Raw genomic sequence first — 21320 nt, forward strand, 5'->3', positions numbered from 1 at the left:
CTAGGTAGCCCAGGCTAGCCTTGAACTTAACAAGAGGCCTGAGCTGACCTTATTCTTGTGATCCACCTGCTTTTGACTCTAGAGGGCCAGAAACCCGATATTTGAGTCATTTCTGTTGATAAGACTCCAAGACTCCGAGCTGCATATCTCAGTGTCCTCCCGATTTAATATGACAGCCTGCACACAGGAAACAAAGCTAAGTCCTCTCACACAGCAAAATGTTCTTGGGATACCTTCCTAAGTCAGTGTCTCTTCATGGCGTACATATTCCCCAATGTTTGCTTGATGGAACACCACAATTGCCATGGGGTCTGCTTTTCTGCAGTATTGGGTAGACTTTGCTGCCACCCCAAAACCCAAAGGAATGTCTGCCATGGGATAAACCACTACTCCCCGGTACTGAGATATGTTTTCAGTAATTTGACCCAGGCCGGATTTCAACACATGGTTTCCACACAAGGACTGCGCGGCTCCAGGCCTTATCCACACTTTATACTTGGCATAGGGTGCAAGGTTGTAACGTGCAACCGGAACTTGAGGGTCTTAGTAAACTTTCCAAAACACGTCCCCAGGGACTCTAGCTCATCTCCGGAGATATTGGAGTTGGAGTCCAGCCTCAGGATAAGCTCACTCACATAGTACACTCTGTGGTTCCACTGCCAGAAATATTAGGTGCAGTCCCTCTGCCCACCAGGAGCTGCAGATTCTCTCCAATGTATTTTGCAATCTTCTCAAACATTACGGTGGTTTCTTCTTCAGTCAAAGGCTTCATTTTCCTGGTAGCTTGGGTCCCGGGATCCTCGTGCCTGGAGACATATTTAGGATTTTGAACGTTTGTCAATAGAGTTGTTTTAGACTCTCTCTCTCTCTCTCTCTCTCTCTCTCTCTCTCTCTCTCTCTCTCTCTCTCTCTCTCTCTCTCTCTCTCTCTCTCTCCCTCCCTCCCTCCCTCCCTCCCTCCCTCCCTCTCCCCCCCCCCCGTGTCTGTGTGTGTGTGTGTATGTGAATATGCATGTGTATCTCCAAATAATCAACTTTATAGACCATATAAGAACTTTTAAAAGATTTATTTTAAGTATGTTTATGTGTTTGTATGTGTGTGTAGGGATGTGTTGAAAGAACGTAGGTACTTGAAGAGGTTAGATCAAGGAAGGCATCACATCTCTTAGCATTGAAGTTACAGGTCATTTTAAGGCACCCCAAATGGGTTTGGGGAACAGAACATGAGTCTTCTGTAAGAACGGTATGGATTCAACCATGGAATCACCTCTTCAGCCTCCAAATCTAAGAATTACTAAATTACATTTTACTTAGTTGTATAGTGGTTTGTACATGAGCATGTCGGGATGTGTGCACAGGTCAGAGAAGAACGAGTGGGAGTCAGTGCTCTCCTTATAACACTTGGGTCCTAAGATAGCACGCTTACGTTGTCAGCTTGACAGCAGTGTTTTTACCCAATGAATTATCTTGCCAGAACCAAATACAAGAATACAAATTCTTATACATTTTTATGAAGTCTGAAAATATTTCAGAAGGACAACTTTCACATTAGAATATACTCAGCAAGTTAACAGTTTAACCTATGTCTGTCTCATCTGTAGTAAGTCTTTGAGAAATCATTGTTGAGCAGTTTTCAGGATTCTGGGATAGGAGATAAGCTGCAGAAAGGCACGAGATCTAACAGACATCCTTCCATGTTCTTCTTCCCTTTCTAAACCCAGTGTCAATAGAAGTGTATATAGATACCTAGTCAACTTAATGACCAAGCAGGGTTTTGCTTACCAAATTAACTATGGAATAAAAGGTTTTGGAGCAATGGGATACCAGTTACCTAAGGATTGCCAAATAAAGGTGTACACAAAAGAGAGGCAATAAGTTTTAAACATGGATCCCTCTTCAAATAGCTCAACAATGGCAAAGCTCTAATCTACTGAAGTCTCCATAGCCCAAAGAAAGCTTGGCTTTCTAGAACCTGGAAACAGAACACCACAGACCACAAAACAGGAAAAACAATTTGAATAACTCAGCACCATGCCTGCCTGGAAGCTGCTATATTTCCTGCCTTGAGGTAATGAACTGAACCTCTGAACCTGTAAGCCAGTCCCAATTAAGTGTTGTCATTATAAGAGTTGCCTTGGTCATGGTGTCTGTTCATAGTAGTACAACCCTAACTAAGACAAAAGTTGGTACCAGGGACGGGAGAATTGCTGAGATAGGCCTGACCATGCTTTTGTTTGGAAGAATGTGGATTTGGGGACTTTGAATTTGGAAAGCAATGGAATGCTGTAAATGGGGCTTAATAGGCAATTCTAGTAAGAATATGAAAGACTTTGTTACTGAGAGTAATTTGACTTGTGTGGACCTGGCCCAAGAGGTTTCAGAGGAGAATTTTAGTATGTGGCCTAGAGACAGTTTTTGTGGGATTTTGGTCAAGAATTTTGCCCTCGTCTGAAGAATCTGCCTGAGGCTAAGGTGGAAAGACTCAGATTAATTGCTCTGACAAAGGAATTCTCCGAAACACCCATTATAGACTTTGTTCTCTGGTTAAGTCTCATGAAGAGCATTTAAAATAAACATAGCAAGCTGAGAAAGGAAACATAAAAAATATATGGTTTAAATATTAAAGGAACCCCAGAAAGTAGAATGGAGTTGAACTTCTTGATCTAGAAAAGAGTAGATTAAGAGAGTAGTACTTTGGAACAAGATTTAAATCCAGGCAAGGTGATACACACCTTTAATCCGTAGAGATAAACCCAAACAGAACTCTGAGTCCTAGGCCAGCCTGGGACAGAGCAAGTTCTAGGTGAAGAAAGCATCAATCCAGGTGTGGTGTTATGCACATTTAATCCCAGCCTTAATAAAGTTGAACAAGGAGGGGCATGTTCCAGGCCCTGAAAGCAGCAGAGCTAAGCAGTTTCAGCCATTTGGCTCTGGATTTAGAGTCAGGAATAGAAGGGACTACTGGAACAATGAATGCTAGTCAGCTGGAGCTAAGAAATTAGTTATGATTAAGAAGAGACTGGCATCACTGAGGTAAAATCTTTTAGGAAATATTTTCTGAGACCACAAAGAAGCCGTGTTCCAGAGATAGCCAAGGCTGTACCTTGAGCTGCAGCTGTACTTGGTAATGTGTAAGAGTCACCCAGGTGGTACTAATTTTGAAGGCATGAAGTCATCATGAAGAACAGCTGAGGCTTCGCACTGTGAGAGGTCATGGACCTCATTTGCAGCTCATGGCCCAGGACTGAAAACATCATGCAAAGAACCTGAGGTTTGGCGCCATGAAGAGAGCCTATGAGAGGCTATTGGTGAAGCCTAGTTGCAGCAGAAGACCCTTGTGTACTGGAGATGCCAGTTCTTTGGGATGATCACCAAGAACACCAGCAGCAGTGGAGTCGACCAGAGCCTAGAGTGCTACAGAGGGCAGAGCCAAGAAGTGGTGCAAGCCCCTTGGAGGAGGCTAGATCATGTGTGGATCCCAGACATCTGAACAAAAAGCTGTGTTTATGTTAAAGATGCCAGAGCTGTGGGATACTTGTTGAGGAAAGCTGCTAACCGGGAGTGGAACCAACCCAGGAGAAAGAAGTTTGTTTTAGTAAACAAAGAAGAAAAAGGAGTTGGAGATCTGAATACTACTTTGACTTCAGACATGGAGATGCAGAGTTTGGAGTTTGCCCAGCTGGTTTCTTGTATTGCTTTGGGGATTACAGTTAAGTGATTGGATCACTCTCAAAAGAGACTTTCAACTTTGGACTTTTAACATTGTTGAGACTGTTATCCTCACCAGTATCTGCTGTCACCTGAGTTTTTGATCTTAGCCATTGTGACTGGTGTGAGGTGGAATCTCAGGGTTGGTTTGATTTGCATTTCCCTGATGACTAAGGATGAGGAACATTTATTTAGGTTTTTCTCAGCCATTCTATATTTTTCAGGTGAGAATTTTTTTATTTGGCTCTATATCCCACTTTTAACAGGGTTATTTGATTCTCGGGAGTGTAAATTCTTGAGTTCTTTGTATATATTAGATATTAGCCCTCTATTAGATGTAGGATTGATAATATTATTTTCCAATCTGTTGGTTGCTATTTTCTCCTAATGACAGTGTATCATGGACTCACTTTAACCCTCTGGAACTGTAAGTTTAATTAAATACTTAATTATACATTTCTTTGGTCATGATGTTTCATCAGAGCAATAAATTAATGACTAGTACAACATATAATAAAGGACTGAATTAATTTAATCATGAATTTAAGCTGTTTAGTTGTCAGACTTTAACATGTAAAAGAAGTAGGAAGAATTTTTTCTAGTATATTTTATTCTGTTCTGTGTGCTTAAATATGAATTATATCACTGCATTATTCCAGTATGCCTACAATTAAGGAAATAATATTTAAATCTTTCCTGTAGTACTAAGTTTTCAGGATTTGTCTATTTGTTCTCCTAAGCACAGCTACTTAGTCTTAATCTATTTCAAACCAGGAGCTTCTCTTCTGGACAGCTTGACTCCAGATACAGAGCCCAGAATGCATTGTGCTCTAGGTCAACTGTCTTTGACACACGTGTTTTGTGCAATAATTAATTTAGGAATGCACAAGCCTTTGTGGAATTATCATTGATATTACTCAATAAACGGGAGGTAGAGAAACCTCTACTGTGTCTCTAATTTCCAGTTTATTTACTAGTCTCCTTTCTGAGAACATTTGTAAATCAGAAAGGGTTTTACCAACAGAAAAGTGTTTTTCCCAAGATGATTAGTGTAATTTCAGCCAGCTTTCCTTTGGAGTATACACAGTATCTCAGCCAGTATGTACTTGAAGAATGAAAACATACTTGAAAAGCAGAAAGCTTTCAATAATTTTAATGATGGACTGCATCCAGGGGTTTTTAGCCCTAGGCACACAGGAGAGCTCTAAATAGGGAAACAGATCTTTATGGAAGCCAGGCTTGCTCCAGTGGCTACTGCCAGGGTAATTTATGGCTAAGATTTGGTGAGTTTCTAACTAAGGTAATTCATTCCCAGAACCTGTCATGGATGTCTGCATTGCCTGTCAGTGATTATTGGTCCTGGCTTGGGGAAGCCTCTCCAGCAAACCCAGCTCACAGGGCGATGACCTGGGCTTCAACATACTTTGCAATTGGCAAGTTGTTGCTGTGGGGTAGAGAAAACACAAATAAGAGGTTTTTCCGCGTGCCTTATAATGTTTCATTTGATTATCATGTTCTACTTCCCTCTAAAGGAAAACACAAGCTGTTGGAGAAACTTATGAACCAGTAGCTAAAATTGCCATGTAAACCAGATCAACAAGGTCTTTAAGGGCACTATGAGAAGGAATTAGGAAAATATAGAGGTGGTCTTTTTCTACGAATGTTTGGAGAACTATATTTGTTTGGCCTACCCTCCTTTGGAGTGTGAATGAATGCTATATTTTATTATTCTTTAACCAAGACAGTCTTTGTCTTTGACAAAGTCCAAGCACAGGACTCAAAGGTTATATAGTTCAATCACACACTATTCAAAGTCATGAGACCCATTGTTGCTGTAATTTGAGTGGATGTATGTAGATGAGTATCAAGTGTTTATTAGGCCTAAAAATAATGCAAGCTTAAAAAATGTTAGGTATAAACTGACTATTTTTTTCCAGCCAACTTTGGCCCAAGAAATCGGTCCAAAGTAGTATTTTAAAAAACACTGAGCAAGAAGGGTTTTCTGTGATTTGGATTGATAGAGAAAGCCAGCCACTGAAACCCTGGGTCTGAATCTCTGTGCCCTGGGCAATTCCTTTACTAGTCTGTGGTTCTGATATGTGTAGTTGGGATAAATGATGTGACATATGTCACAAGCTCTGATTTTTTTTTATAAGAGCTAACACAGAAAAGCTTCTCAGAGCTATATCTTTTTTTTTTTTTTTTGCCTAGGAATGATGATTAATGTCTTTACATCTCACAGTTCTCCAGACATTATTGGGGTTACTTTTCTCTTCTTCTAGGCTCAGTGCAAATGCATAGAATGATTGTATTTTCACTGAAGGTCATCACACATCTAGGACATTATGGGAAGATGAAAAGAGGCCCAGTAGTTTGAAAAGAGAGCTACTGAGAAGCTCGGGGTTATGAATTCCTAGATAGGAAGAGGATGTTGTCTAGGTTGTCTCTGTCTTCTCTGTGCACCACACTGTCAGAGTAACTTCCCCAAGTCAGATTTAGTGATGTCAGCTTCACAACCTTCAAACAGTGCTTCAGCACCTGCAGCATGATGTATAGACAAATCTGTTGGGGTTTCAGGCTGTCACTGTCTGACCTCAACCCATCAGTCCAACCTCATATCATGTTACACCCATTGTGTACCTCTGGGATGTCTTAACCTACTCATCATCTCCTCAGTCTTTGTGTGGCAAGCATTTCCTATTCTTCCCAACCTTACAGCTGTGGCTTGGACATCACTTGCCCCTCCCTGCTTTTGTTGTTCTATTGAAATCTGACTCATAACATGCTGCTTAGTTCTTAGTTCTTTAATTTAATTCTATGTTTGATTGAATTTCATTATGTAAATATCTGATTCCTCCTCTTCTGTGGATTCATTTTATAAATTTGTTGATGTTAAGGACTGTATCCTACTAATTTTTGCTTGTCTCATACCTTCTATTACTCAGTGTGAATCATTGTATGTTTTCAGCTCAATGCTTGTTGGTTAAAGAAATGGGTGCTACCCACAGCCAAACAGTGACTGGAGTTTGGAGATTCTTATGGAAGAATAATAGGAGGAGGGACTGTGGGCCCCAAAGGGGATAGAAAGAACCACCACAGGAAGACAAACAGAAAATTAACCTGGACCATCGGGGCTTTTAGATTCTGAATCAGTCTAAGAACACACATGGATGTGACCTAGGCCTCCCTGCTCATAAACAACAGATGTGCAGCTTAACCTTCATGAGGGTCCTGAGCAGGGGCGATCCCAAGAGCTGTTGCCTCTATGTGAGATATGTTCTGCTAGCCTGGCTGCCTTGTCTGGCCTCAGTGGGAGAGGAAATGCCTAGCCTCACAGAGACTTGAAGAGGCAGGGCAGGGCAGGGATACCCAGGGGAGTCCCTACCTGTCCAGAGGAGAAGGAGTGGGGGATGACCAGGAGGAGGGCAGTGAGCAAAATGGAAAGTGAATAACTAAGAAATAAAAATAAAACAAAGACAGTAATGAATGCTAAATTAAGTCATGTACCTTAGCTGTGACTCCATCTTGTGCTGTTGGGATACAATTCATGAATGACTGGCAGCTTAAGTACTAGAAGATTGGGCTGGAGAGATGGCTCAGTGGCTAAGAGCACTGACTGTTCTTCCAGAGGTTCTGAGTTCAATTCCCAGCAACCACATGATGGCTCAGAACCATCTGTAAAGGGACCTAATTCCCTCTTCGGGTGTGTCTGAACACAGTGTACTCACATACATGAAATAAATAAATCTTTTTTAAACAAAAGTTCTAGGAGATTATTTGGAAGAAGATTTGCAGGAGGAAGTGCACAGAAGCAAGAGTCACATGTATATTTGGATGCTGTTTGGGAAGACATTGAATTTAGTGGTTGGAACAACTGCAGAAAGTCCTTCTGTCTTCTCTTTTTGATAATAAACACCCAGGTTTCAGCTAATTTCATGATGATCCAGCTAAATAATCCATTGTTTCATCATCAATTAACATAGACAATAAAGCTTAGTTCTCTTTCTTCCTCCCCCCCCCCCCCCCCGTCTTCTTCTCTGACCCTCTCCTATTCCTTTATTTTCTGTTCTTCCTGCTCTTCTTAATAAAGGAGGCAATGGGATCCTTTATAGATTCAAAGCACATCAGTGTATTCCCACTATTATATCAAACTCTCCCAAGAAATCTCATCTAACAAGGTCTAAGAAATGGGCTACAATATCTTGTAAACTGATGGCCCCATCTTCTGTGATTTCTTTTATCACTTTCCACATGCCTATCTGTTATCATTTTTCCAATCCATCACACAGCTAAACCATTGATCTAGGGTTCTCTGGGCTGCTTGTTCCAGCCACAAGAACGCTCTGCCTTTAGATAGTCACAGTTAACTGCCACACTTTCACACTAACTCAAATGTTTACATATTTGCTGAAACATCTTAACCTGAGATACCCTGGGAATCTTGTTTAATGTTGCAACCTCATCTCACATCTACATTCCAATATGTTTCCTTCTTTCCTAATAACAGTATTGTCTGATATATTCCTCAGTTTTTTTTTTACTATTACTGAACCCCCTTGTTAGAATGTAAATAGGAATTTATATTAACATATACGTTTTCCAAGTTACTGTATCTCCCATATTGATTATTTATCACACAAATTGAATACTTTCTTCCATTTCTAATCATATGTATGTCTTGCATGTACACTTTCATGAGAATGCCTGTGGAGGTCAAAGATGCCATCAGATTCCCAGAGCTAAATTTACAAGAGATGGTGGGATATGCAGTGTGGGTGCTGGGAAGTGAGCTCCTGTCCTCTGAAAGAGCAACCAATGCTCTTCTCCCCTGAGTCATTGCTCCATCCCCTTCATTAATAGTTTATAAACAAATGAAAAACAAAAGAACCCTAGAGTCTGAGCACCAGGGTTACTTCTATATCAGGCCTTGGATGAGTATACAAAATAGAAGTAACTTGGTTTTTAGAAAGTGAAATCTTTGTCATATATTCTAACATGGGTATTAGACTCTTGAAATGCAAGTCAGTCCTATTACTCTTTTGGTTGAGGTCTTGCAATAGCTGTCCTCCACAAAAGAAACAACTTCCAATTGACTTAGTAAATGACGAAAACTAGGTTTTCCTGGGCCTCTGACTTTCTCTTTCACATCTCAGTTGTTTTTCATATTTTATTTCCTCATCAGAGCTATTGTGCCTCCTGATTTTCTTCCAGAAATATTACCCAGCAGCCATAACTGCAGATCTTCACAGGATTGTCTTCTTGCCACCAGACTCAAGGTCACAATCCACCTCCTCAGTGAGGTCATCTCTGCATTCCTGGACCTCGATCTCATCATGGGACCTGCATCCCTTTAGCCCACCTCCTGTTCTCAATGACACTTAATATGATGTTTACATTGAGCTTTTAGTCCTTTGCCTGAAAGTACAGCTATCTCAATTTGTAACTCAAGTTTTGGATTGAAATCATTCATTCATGGGTTTTAATACCTTGCTCTCTTCTCAACTGTTTTTGAGACAAACTTGTTCAGGGACCAAAAGAAAAATGTAAGAGGCTCATTTGGTGTCACTATGAGTCCTGCGTGATGGGAACCCAGAAATTCAACATATCTTTTATTCACAGAGAAAGTAGTCTAAGTAAAAACAGCTTTGAGGTTCACTAGAAAAGCATGGGTCTCCCTGCCAGATACAAGATTCACTCTCCTACAAGCTATGTGACCACTTACAAAGTAGCAACTATAATTCACTGGGTAGTTGTGAAATGGATATAACACAATATTTATGAAAATATCTATTGCTATGCTAATCATATAGTGAGTTCAATAGAAAAACCTTCCTTTCATTTTGCTTTTCTTTCTCTTATATTCAGGGTATATTATCAAGGCAAGAAAACCACATCAATTTCTCTTATTTCTGATTTTATTGGATATATTTTTATTTACATTTCAAATGTTATCTCCTTTCCCAGATTCCCCTTCATATCCTCTATCTCTTTACACCCTGTCTGCATCTATGAGGGTGTTCACCCACCAACCCAACCGCTCCTGCCTCCCACCCCAACATTACCCAGTACAAAGGGCTTCTCCTCCCACTGATGCCCAACAAGGCCATCCTCTGCTACATATGCAGCTGGAGCCATGAGTTCATCCATGTGTACTCTTTTAATAGTGGTTTAATATCTGGGAGCTCCGGTTGGTTGGTATTGTTGTTCTTATGGGGTTGCAAACCCCTTCAACTTCTTCAGTTCTTTCTCCAACTCCACCATTAAGAACTCTGTTCTCAGTTCTGTGGTTGGATATGAGCATCTTCTTCTGCATTTATTATGTTCTGGTAGAGCCTCTCAGGAGACAGCTATTTCAGGCTCCTGTCAGCATGAACTTCTGGACATCAGCAATATTGATTGGGTTTGGTAGCTGAATGTAGGCTGGATCCCCAGGAGGAGCAGTCTCTGGATGGCCTTCCCTTCATTTTCTGTTTCAAGCTTGTCTTCATATTTCCTCCTGGGAATATTTTTGTTCCCCCTTCTATAAAGGACTGAAGCATCCATACTTTGGTTGTCTTTTTTCTTGAGCTTCATGTGGTCTATAAATTATATCTTAGGTACTCTGAGCTTTTGGGCTAGTATCTGCTTATTAGTGAGCACATACCATGTGTGTTCTTTTGTTACTGGGTTACCGCACTCAGGATGGTAGCTTCTAGTTCCATCCATTTGCCTAAGAATTTCATGAAGCCATTCTTCCTAATAGCTGAGTGGTACTCCATTTTGTAAATGTACCACATTTTCTCTATCCATTTCCTTGTTAAAGGACATCTGCGGTTTTTCCAGATCCTGGCTACATGGATTCTATGAACATAGTGGAACATGTGTCCTTGTATGTTGGAGTATCTTTTGGGTATATGCCCTAGAGTGGTATAGCTGGGTCCTCAGGTAGTACTGTGTAAAATTTTCTGAGGAACTGCCAGACTGATTTCCAGAATGGTTGTACCAGCTTGCAATCCCACCAACAATGGAAGAATGTTCTTCTTTCTCCACATTCTTGCCAGCATCTGCTGTTACTTAAGTTTTTTATTGTGACTGGTGTGAGGTGGAATCTCAGGGTTGTTTTGATTTGCATTTCCCTGATGACTAAGGATGATGAATATTTGTTTAGATGCTTCTTAGACATTTGATATTCCTCAGGTGATAATTCTTTATTTAGCTCTGTATCCCATTTTTAACAGGGTTATTTGATTCTCGGAAGTGTAAATTCTTGAGTTCTTTGTATACATTGGATATTAGCCCTCTATCAGATGTAGGATTGGTAAAGATCTTTTCCCAATTTGTTGGTTGCCTTTTTGTTCTAATGACAGTGTCCTTTGCCTTACAAGTTTTACAATTTTTAAAAATAATTTTATTGGATATTCTCTATATTTACATTTCAAACATTATTTTCTTTCTCCCCAAGTGTTGCAATTTTATGAGGTCTCTTTTGTTGATTCTTGATCTTAGACCATAAGCCATTAGTGTTCTGTTCATGAAATTTTCCCCAGTGCCAATGTGTTCAAGGCTCTTCCCCACTTTCTCTTTTATTACTTTGAGTGTATCTGGTTTTATGTGGAGGTCCCTAATCCATTAGCACTTGAGCTTTGTACAGGGAGATAAGTATAGATTGGTTTGCATTCTTCTACATACTGACTGACAGTTGGACCAGCACCATTTGTTGAACATGCTATCTTTTTTCCACTTGATGGTTTTAACTCCTTTATCAAAGATCAAGTGTGGGTTCATTTCTGGATCTTCAATTTATTCCATTGCTCTACCTTCTTTCTCTGTACCAATAACATACAGTTATTATGACTATTGCTCTGTAATACAGCTTGAGGTCAGGGATAGTGATTCCACCAGAAGTTCTTTTATTGTTGAGACTAGTTTTTGCTCTCCTGGGTTTTGTTGTTGTTGTTGCTGCTATTCCAAATGAATTTGCAGATCGATCTTTCTAACTCTATGAAGAATTGAGTTGGAATTTTTGATGGGGATTGCATTGAATCAATCTTTAGAGTGCTTTTGGCAAGATTGTTATATTTACTATATTAATCCTGCCAATCCACGAGCATGGGAGATCTTTCCATCTTCTGAGATTTTCAATTTCTTTCTTCAGAGACATGACGTTCTTGACAAACGGATCTTTATTTCACTACTTGGTGAGAGTCACAACAAGGTATTTTATGTTTTTTGAGACGATTGTGAAGGGTGTCATTTCCCTAATTTCTTTTTCAACCTGTTTATAACTTTGAGTAGAGGCAGGCTACTGATTTGTTTGAGTTAATTTTATATCCAGTCACTTTGCTGAACTTGTTTATCACCTTTAGGAGTTATCTGGTGAAATTTTTGGGGTCACGTAAGTATGCTATCATATCATCTGATCTGCAAATAGTAATATTTTGACTTCTTTCTTTCCAATTTGTATCCCTTTGACCTCCTTTTGTTGTCTAATTGCTCTGGCTATGACATCGAGTACTATATTAAATAGATAAGGAAAGAGTGAGCACCCTTTTCTAGTCTCTGAATTTAGTTGGATTGCTGCGAGTTTCTTTCCATTTATTTTGATGTTGTCTAATGACTTGCTGTATATTGCTTTTACTATGTTTAGATATGGGCCTTGAATTCCTGATTTTCTTTCAAAGACTTTTTACATGAAGGGGTGTTGAATTTTGTCAAATGCTATCTCAGCATCTAATGAGATGACCATGTGGTTTTTTTTCTTTGAGTTTGTTTATATAGTGGGTAACATTGATGGATTTCCATATATTGAACCTCATAAATTTCAATGACAGTACTCACATTATATTTCTTTTAAAATTAATTATTACTTAGTTTTAAATCTAACTGAAGTTTTTTTCTCCCTCTTCTCCTACCATGCCACCTCCACTGCCTGATCTATTCTTCCTCCATTTTACTTCAAAAAAAGGTCAGGTCTTCCATGAACATGAACCATCGATGGCATTTGTGGTAAAACTAGGCACCTCTTCTCCCATAAGGCTGGATGAAGCAACCCAGTAGGAAGAAAAAGACTCAAAGTCAAGCACCAGAATCAGAGACATCCTCTGGTCCCACTGTTTGGTCTCCTACAAGAAGACCAAGCTGCCCACTGTAACATATGCTCAGAGGCCCCCGTGTCTATCTCATGCAAACTCCCTGATTAATGATTCAGTCTCCTGTTTTCCTTTTCTCACTACTCTGTAACAAGCAGTCATAAGCCAGTCTTAAAAATAATTATAAGAGTCACAAACTGAAACTAGCAGAATATCTATAATTGTGTTTCAACCAGGTTGAAAGGGGGCTGACATAAACTTTGGTCTCCAGTGATGTGATTTGGTGAAGACCACGAAGAAAATAAGCAGAAGAGGAAGTTGCTGTGAAGCCTTTAAAAGATGTACTCAAGGTGAGAACAAAGGGTTCTGTCCTGCTTCCTTCTGTTCCTCACAGTGCCTGGCATACCCAGGAACACAATAGGCATGGATGAGTATGTTGGGATCAAGTGGATGGCAGTAGAGGAGCAAACATTTTCTCTCTGAAATTCTTTTCTCAAAGCTGTATTATACGTTGAGTATTCCCCATTATATGTGCTGTTTCCCTCCCACTGTTAAGTCTTTCTTTGTCTTCCTCACTCAGTGGAGAGGCAGTCCTGGAGGATGTCTAGAAAATGCTGAATGAATAGGAAGGATGAAATATCTACAAAAGACATGAAGGTAAACTTTAATGTTTTGGTAGGGAAAAAGAAAGAGTCAGAGACTGGGCAGGGAAAGGGAAGAGAAAAGCATGCATTTGGGTACGGAGTGTACAAATATCTAAGATAGTGTTAAGGTACACCCCCACCAGGTGGGTTCTTAGATCACACTGTGGAACACTTAAATCTGTGCTTGTTGTTTATGGTTTTATGATGTGGAAGTTTAATTAAAAAAACTCTAAAAAGCATTCAAATCTGGTTTCTCCACAGTGATTCCGATAATTTTGGTTGTGTATTTTTCATCCCTATTACATTCAGATATATATATATATATATATATATATATATATATATATATATATATATATATATATATATATATAAATAGTTTCCTCCTTCCTCCATTTTCCCCCATGTGTGTGAAATGTAATACTTCTCAGTATTCTTAGGATTTTTTTCCTTTCTGGAACCCAGACTTTTAACTTCCTCCACATCTGCTATGAAACAAAATATTGATTAATGTGACTTGTAAAGCTAACCTTTTAAGTAGAGTCGATAAACAACTCGTATTCATGAAAATTTTAGAGGTTTTTTTTTTTTAATCATTATTTTCCAATCGCTCTCTTCACTGTGATTTTTTGGCTTATAAAAAGATTAAAGGAAAATTACAACAGCAGAAACATTGTCAAGCACATCTGAGGCTTTTGTTCCAAGGCCTTTGACCAAAGTCAGCCCAGACCTACTTCAAGATAAAAAGATTTAACTTCGTTATTTTTGTCACATAGAAATTATAGTGTAATATAAAATTGTACAGTACCAAACCATGTCCAGAACAGACTTCCTGGTTTTGTAGACCCATAACTATAACAAAGAATAACCAACCATAAATCATGGATGACACTTGGTGATTCCACAGGAAGAAAAGATGCTTGCTTTAAAATAAGTAATCTTCAAGGGTTGGAGATTCTGCCTTAATGTGGTAAAAATGTCTTTCATAAAGACTAGGAGGATAACCCTAAAGGGGTAATCTGACACTTCCTCAGAGTAGGGCATGTGCAGAGAGAGTCCTAGCATTACGAGATTCTAGGCAATGCTATTTGCACAGAAGGCACTAACATTGAAACCTTCTTTGTAGCTGTGCACTCCAGTGACCTGAACACACACACAGAAATGGGTAGACTCCTGTTCAAAGCAGCCACCTCTGCAGATGACATACTTAATCCAAAAATACCACCACGTTCAAAACTATGGACCTGCCTTCAAAGTCTACATTCTACTCTTTGGAATGCCCTGAATATCGGCAAACATTCTTTGGTGGTGGATTTGACATTTGTAAATATTAAAAATCTTTAAGTATTGAAACTCATATGAAAAGGGTAACCTAGAAAAATATCATTTTGTTGGCTTAAGTACAAAAGAAATACGAAGTCTTTTGGATTAATTTTTAGGAGTAACTCCAGTGGCTGAAAACTTTTCCTCGAATGATGTTAGAAGTTTAGGGGCAAAGGCGACTTCAGTAGGATATTTATATGGCCTCAAAGTAACACAGTTTTGAGGGGAACAATGCTAGTTTAAACATTTTTCTGTATTCTTCTAACTTTATTAGTATTTTATGCAAAATCTAGTCTGACTGCTTGTCGTGGCTCTGTCTCCCCACAGGTAAAGTAAGGACACTATGTCTGGAGGAGTTTATTATAGTTTTCATAATTTATATCGAATTTACTTATTAACATTTCCATACACAGACAAAATACATCCTCATTACTCCCACCTTCCACCATTGCAAGCCTCCTGTCTCCACTATAACCCATGGTACTTCCTACAAGGGCCTCTCCTCAGTCCATTCTTTTTTTGTTTGATTTTGTGACCCATTGAGTTTAACCAGGTTCGTCTGTGTGAGTGTGAGTATGGAATATCTATTGGAGCCTGATGGGCTCCCCAATGGGTAAATGGGAAGACAATGACTTTCCCAGTTAACCAGGAAGTGTGTGGCCTTGTGAAACCCTCTCTGATCTATGATTGACAGTGGAAATGCTGAGTCTAGTACATGCCCATTGCAGGCAACAGCAGGGATGCATTGTCTGTGTCATGCTCAGAAGACAGCATTTCATAATGTTTCTTTCTACCATTCGACTCCTACATTCTTTTTGCCTTCTCTTCCACAATAATTTCTGCCTGCATGATATCAGTGTTGTTAGAGCTGAGCACGACACAGTCGTTTAATCTCAGCTCCCTGAGCAGCCATATGTCTCTGCTTTGACTGCTATTCTTTCCAAATAGAAGCATCTCTGATTAAGGCTGAGAGTAGCTATTGGTACAGACATAAACACAAATAATAAAGCAGTTTGGTACCCTGACAATTTTACTAAACAACTGTAGTAAGTTAATCCCAAGAACCTCCTCAGCCATGTGATTGTGACCAGATTCGCAGTATTAGGTACAAACTCCATGTTGTGGACCAGACTTTAAATCCAGGCAGAGAATGGTTGGTTACTTCTCTAACAGTTCTGCTAGTATTGTGACTGTGTCTAGCAGACTGATATTGTAGTTCACAGGACTCACATTTGGGTGAGACTATTTATTCCTTTAGATTTTATAGGCATTTTAGTTTTAATAATGTATAAATTGTTGGTATATTATTCTAGAAATTTCTGGTTAAAATCCAGACAGATAATTCTATTGGAAAATCCTTTGTCTTATGACAAAATACCTAATCACCCTAAGACCAATGTGATTTTATTAACACTAGATGCTCTCTACATTCAATATCACCATTTTACAGAAAGGAAAAATATAAAATTATATTTTTACACCTTACTATTAATCATAAATAAAATTATATATAATATTTACAGTTATACACAAATTAATCAATCAACCAAAATCTTTCTCTTGGTCCTTTGAGTTTGATAAAGAACCCATATGCTATATGCTCAGCAGATCAGACCTCCATGATAAGTTGGAAAATGCCTTGCTTTTCAAAGTAAGAGTAAAAAACACCAGGTATAATCAGTCTTTTAGTGTAGATAACACTATTGTTTTGTTTTGTTTTTTAACTAACTGAGTATCCTTTTCATTTTCTTGTTTGATTCTTTTAAAAAGAGAATCAATAAGGGTTGGTGACATTGAGGTGGGTTTGATGAGCTACATGTATTTGTCTATCTTGTGCTGGGCTATTATGTGAATGAATAATATTGTGTTAGGTGAAGCCACAGAAGGTAAGAGTGATGGTGAGCAGGACACAGAGATGAAGGAAAAAGATCCACTGAAAACAAAAGATTGTTACCTGGGGAGGAATATGGACTATAGTAATATCCTGTGTGCTAAACCCTACAGATCTGTAAAGTGTTCTTGGAGTTCTACTTTCCCAGACATTCAAATAATTCGTCCTGATCTTTTTAATATCCTAATAAGGAATTATAAATTTTCCCAATGGCTTGTTTTACTTTGATGTTCTCAGGCCCCTCAGTTTTTGTAAAATCTAAAGGGAGCTTCTGGGAATTAAATACATAACTTCCATAACAATTTTACGAACTTCTTTATAATTAAAGCCAGTTTGACAAAGAATGGATATTGTTTGTGTGTTTGCTTGGTTGTTTGTTTTACCCTATTTTCTCCCTTCCCATTTCTCCATATTTTGAAATGACACTTGAAAGACATTTCCCATGACCAGCTCACATCTGCCTGTGAATGAAAAGTCATCAACCAGCTTGGCTTGACTTAAATGAGTCTGCTGTACTTGAACCTGAGGATGTCATAGACTAGAGTAATTTAAGCAGGGAAAGAGCAATAATGGAAGGACTTTGAAAAACTCTTGCTTTTCAGAAAAAAAAATGTCTTGTCTTTATTAAATTATTTTCTTTCTTTAAATCTGGACAGTCATCTGTCTTCCAGGTGGAACTTATTTGGGTAATACAGCACAGGTGTAGCTTGTTGTACTCAACAGATGAGTTCCTGAAAAGCTGCCTTTGATAGAATTTTTTATAAATTGAATCACATTTTCCTGTAGACTTGTATTATGGTAACAGAAGCCATTATCCACATTTGACTGCTTTTCAATTGGCAGAGCCCTCTAACACTTGAGCTTTAAGTTTCTCAGCCAAATCTCTATGTCAAACAGTTAATGATCTGGAAATAATAAGCACTTATGTGAGCTGGGGGAACACTAGACTTAAAGGGAATTTGATTGGATTCCTCTGGAAGTAAAGAATCTTTATTGCTTTGTGTAGGTTTTCACTCCTGGAATCCTCGAATGTCAGAAGCGTCCAGGAGGATGTGGTTCAAACTTCTCTTCCCTACAGATGAGGAACAGACCTTGAACATTTATCTATGTACCAACAGAATAAGGAGGATGAATATCCATTTTGAGGCTGACAAGCTTCAATCCAGATGTCTTCTTCCTCCTGTACTGGCTTTAGGTAAGCTATCAAAACTTTCTGAGCCTAGGTTCTTCATCTATAAGAAAGAGGCAAGTTGACCTACCTCTCAGGAATATTAGAATAATTAAATGAAGTGTACAGAACAATAATAAAATGCCTAGAATATATAAAAATTAATTGAAGGTCCCTGACTCAATTTCTCTTTAAATATATTGTTTGAAACAAGAACGCACTTTCTAAGGTGCATTTAAAAAATGATTTATATTCATATGATCCTTTTAAAAATTGTTGTTGTTTGTTTGTATTTTTGTAGTCATGTCTTCACTATATAGCCCTGGCTAACCCAGAACTCATCATATAGACCAGGCTGATCTGAAACACAAAGGTCTGCTGTACTCTGCCTCTCAGGCACTGGGATTAAGGATTTTGCTACCATTCCTGGCCTAATTAAATTTTTTTTTAATTTTCTACTTTTATTGAAAATAGATCTTTTTTAATACTTAAATCATGATTATAGTCTCGTCTCCCTTCACTCCTCCCAGTTCCTTCCCGTCTCTCCTCCCATCTGGATCTGGTCCCTTTCTGTCTCCCATTTTAAAAAAAAAACCATAATTCTACTAGATAACACTTATGACAAAATAAAACACAATAAGCTGAGGCAAAAAACTATTACAGCAAAGTTGAACACAGCAACCCAACAGGAGAAAAGGAGTCCCAAGAGCAGGCACAAGAGTCAGAGACTCACTTGTTTTCACAGTAAAATATCCCATTAAATCACTAAGGTAAAAGCTATAGTATATATGCAGAGGACCGGGTGAACACTCATGTACACCTTTTGCTCGCTGCTTCAGTCTTTGTGAACTCATATGCACTTTGCTTAGGCGATTCAGAGGACTTTGTTCCCCTGGCGTCTCACATCCTTTCTGGCTCTTACAATCTGCAGTATTCCCTTAGCTCTGAGAGAAGGGACTAAAGGTGTGTGCTACTATTCCTGGGCAACATTTTACATTTTTTAGTTATTTTATTTTGAGAATTTTAAACATGGGTGCTTAGCTTAAATCATTCTTATCTCTCTGTCCTTCTTCTCACCCCATTTCTTCGCATGTCCCCTACTCCTTCTCAAGTTCATGACCTCTTCTTTAATCATGATTTTTATATCCTGTTAAGCCAATGAATGTACTGTTACTGGTATGGGTTTAGATTGGGTAACTGTGGGGTTTGGGGGCTTGTCCTAGGAGAAGACTGAATCTCTAGCTCTTAGAAGTCATTAATTTTCTCTTTATCTAGGGATGGGGCATTGTTAGACTCTCCCCCTCCATGTTGACATACCAACTATTGTCCGGCTAGTTCTATTTAGGCAATGATATTGTTGAGAATGAATGCAGCTTCCATGTCACATATAGAACTTATCATCTTTTCAGGCAGAACATACCCTGTAATAATGTTTTAGCATGAAAATTCAAATAGTCTTTGTATCCATTCACTATTACTATAAAAGTGCATATTTGAATGAGCACAAAATCCATTAGCATCTATTTCTCATCTGTGCATCTGAGAATCTGCTTGTGGCTCTGTTGATGCCAGATGGATTGGCCCTAGAAGAGTTCTGTCATGGTCTTTTCTACAGGTTAGGCTTGATACTGTTTCAACTCAGATCTGTTATGTGCATTTCCCATCCTCTGAGGACCAACAGCATATTTTGGTTGTATCTTTACCTCTGCAGATCACAAGAGAGTCATTGAGAAACAAGAATAAAAAAAAAATGGTGTCTCTTGAGGATCAAGTTTGTACCTGGCTTCATGTCATTTAGCCTAAATGCTATCCTTCAACATATATCACACAGCCAACTCTAGCAAGAGAGGAGTATAGAAGTAGCTCTATTACAGGGAAGGAATTGCATGTACCAGGGGATAATTTCTGCTAGGGATGATAACCATGATGTAATCATCTACAGCCACAGCAATGGCATATCTACCTCAAGGCAGAATGTTCTCCGTAACACCAGCTAGACTATAAACCACTGAGGACAAAAATAACCATTGTTTTGTTTCTAACTGTATTTTTAGCTCATGATTTAAAGATTGGCAGAAAAAAATAAGTAAAATAATTGATATTCTGAAATTGTTTTGTTAATATTAAGATTAATTATATTAATATTTCTGTCTGAGGTGGGTCCAGCAAACAGACAGTAAAAATACTAACCTAACATGTTTTGTGTGTATCTTTGAGATCGCCGCTTTCTTCCAGAACCCACCGTAAGTTCACCCAAATGTGAAGTTGACAGTCAGTATTCAGAACAAGCCAGTTACTGAGTTGGCCCCCATCAGTCAGCAGTAACTTTTATGCCACTGTAAACCTTTGCTTAATTGGACTGGCCTTACCAATTCAGAATGAAGAACACATCAGACAACAGTGAAATACAGAATGTGACCAGTGTATAAATGTCAGCAGTGTGGATGCTGACTTGGTTTGAAATTAAGATATGGTTTCCAAACCATTTGGCCTTTATTATTTGTTGTGTTAACAAATAGAGGTGGTAAAGGGAACATTTAGGGGTTGCCTGAAGAGAAAGCAGCACTCTGAGATTGTGGGAATGTCTGGGCAGCAGAAAGAAGAGCAGGAAGCCAAGAGGCCAGTGTCTCTTGTCTTATGCCTGGTCCAAGGATCACTAAAACTGCCAGATCACCACTGCGGTTTACCTCGGGCCAGCCCATCTTCTTTGTGTGCTACTTAACGTTATCTTTCAGATAATCATAGTGTATTTATGTAATTAGACTAATTGTGGGTAATTGTGTGTTGGTACTATGTAATTATGAAACCTAGCCTCCAACACTGTGGCACAATATATAGGCAAGAGGCACCGTGGATACAAATCAGCCACTTGATCCCTTTTCTCATTCAGAAATTTCCTTCTTTTAAGGTGCCAGAAAAGAAGAACAGACCTGTTTGAAAATCCATTATCTGCAGAGCAAGGCTCCTGACAAACACATTTGCAGAAAAACAAGGGCTTTGTGAAGTCTTGTGTTTTGGCACTGGGAGTCAAAACCATGTGCAAGGGGAATGTGGCATTGTCTCTGGAATTGACAAGGGATTTTTTTTTTTTTTTCTGCACACAGTAACAAGGGGGCTGAATTACAGCCTAGCAACCCCTTCTCTCACCATGAGCTATTTCACAGCAGACACTTACAAAGCCCTTGACTATGGTATCATTAACATAAGCTAATTTGCATAAGTCTAGTGAGTTCTTGAGGCTTTTTCTATAACAAAACCTGGCTGGTATTGATTGGTCTGATCTCTAATGCCATTTCTCAAGTTCCTTCTTCCATTGTTGAATATTTAGTTTTGCCAAGCCAAACACTGACTTGAACACTGACCCTACTGAACCCTGTATTTTATCCCATCCTTGTGGGGTGTATACTGTCATCATTCCCATTGTACAGATGAGAAAGTGGAGTCTACAAGATTAAGAAACTTGACCAAAGTCCCACAGCAATTGAATTCAGATTCTCTTAATCCCAGAACTCGTTCACA

The 21320-nt window shown here is 38.9% G+C and overlaps 1 pseudogene across 1 annotated transcript; it reads right to left on the bottom strand.

Annotated features, from left to right (window-relative positions):
* Nucleotides 1-237: 237 nt before the first annotated feature.
* Nucleotides 238-772, bottom strand: LOC308431628 (60S ribosome subunit biogenesis protein NIP7 homolog; annotated as a pseudogene). Its single transcript has one exon. The product of its transcript is annotated as a 60S ribosome subunit biogenesis protein NIP7 homolog (transcript).
* Between the last annotated feature and the right edge of the window lie 20548 nt (nt 773-21320).

This window comes from Micromys minutus (genome assembly GCF_963924665.1).
Source record: "Micromys minutus genome assembly, chromosome: 17".
Classification (NCBI taxonomy): Eukaryota; Metazoa; Chordata; class Mammalia; order Rodentia; family Muridae; genus Micromys; species Micromys minutus.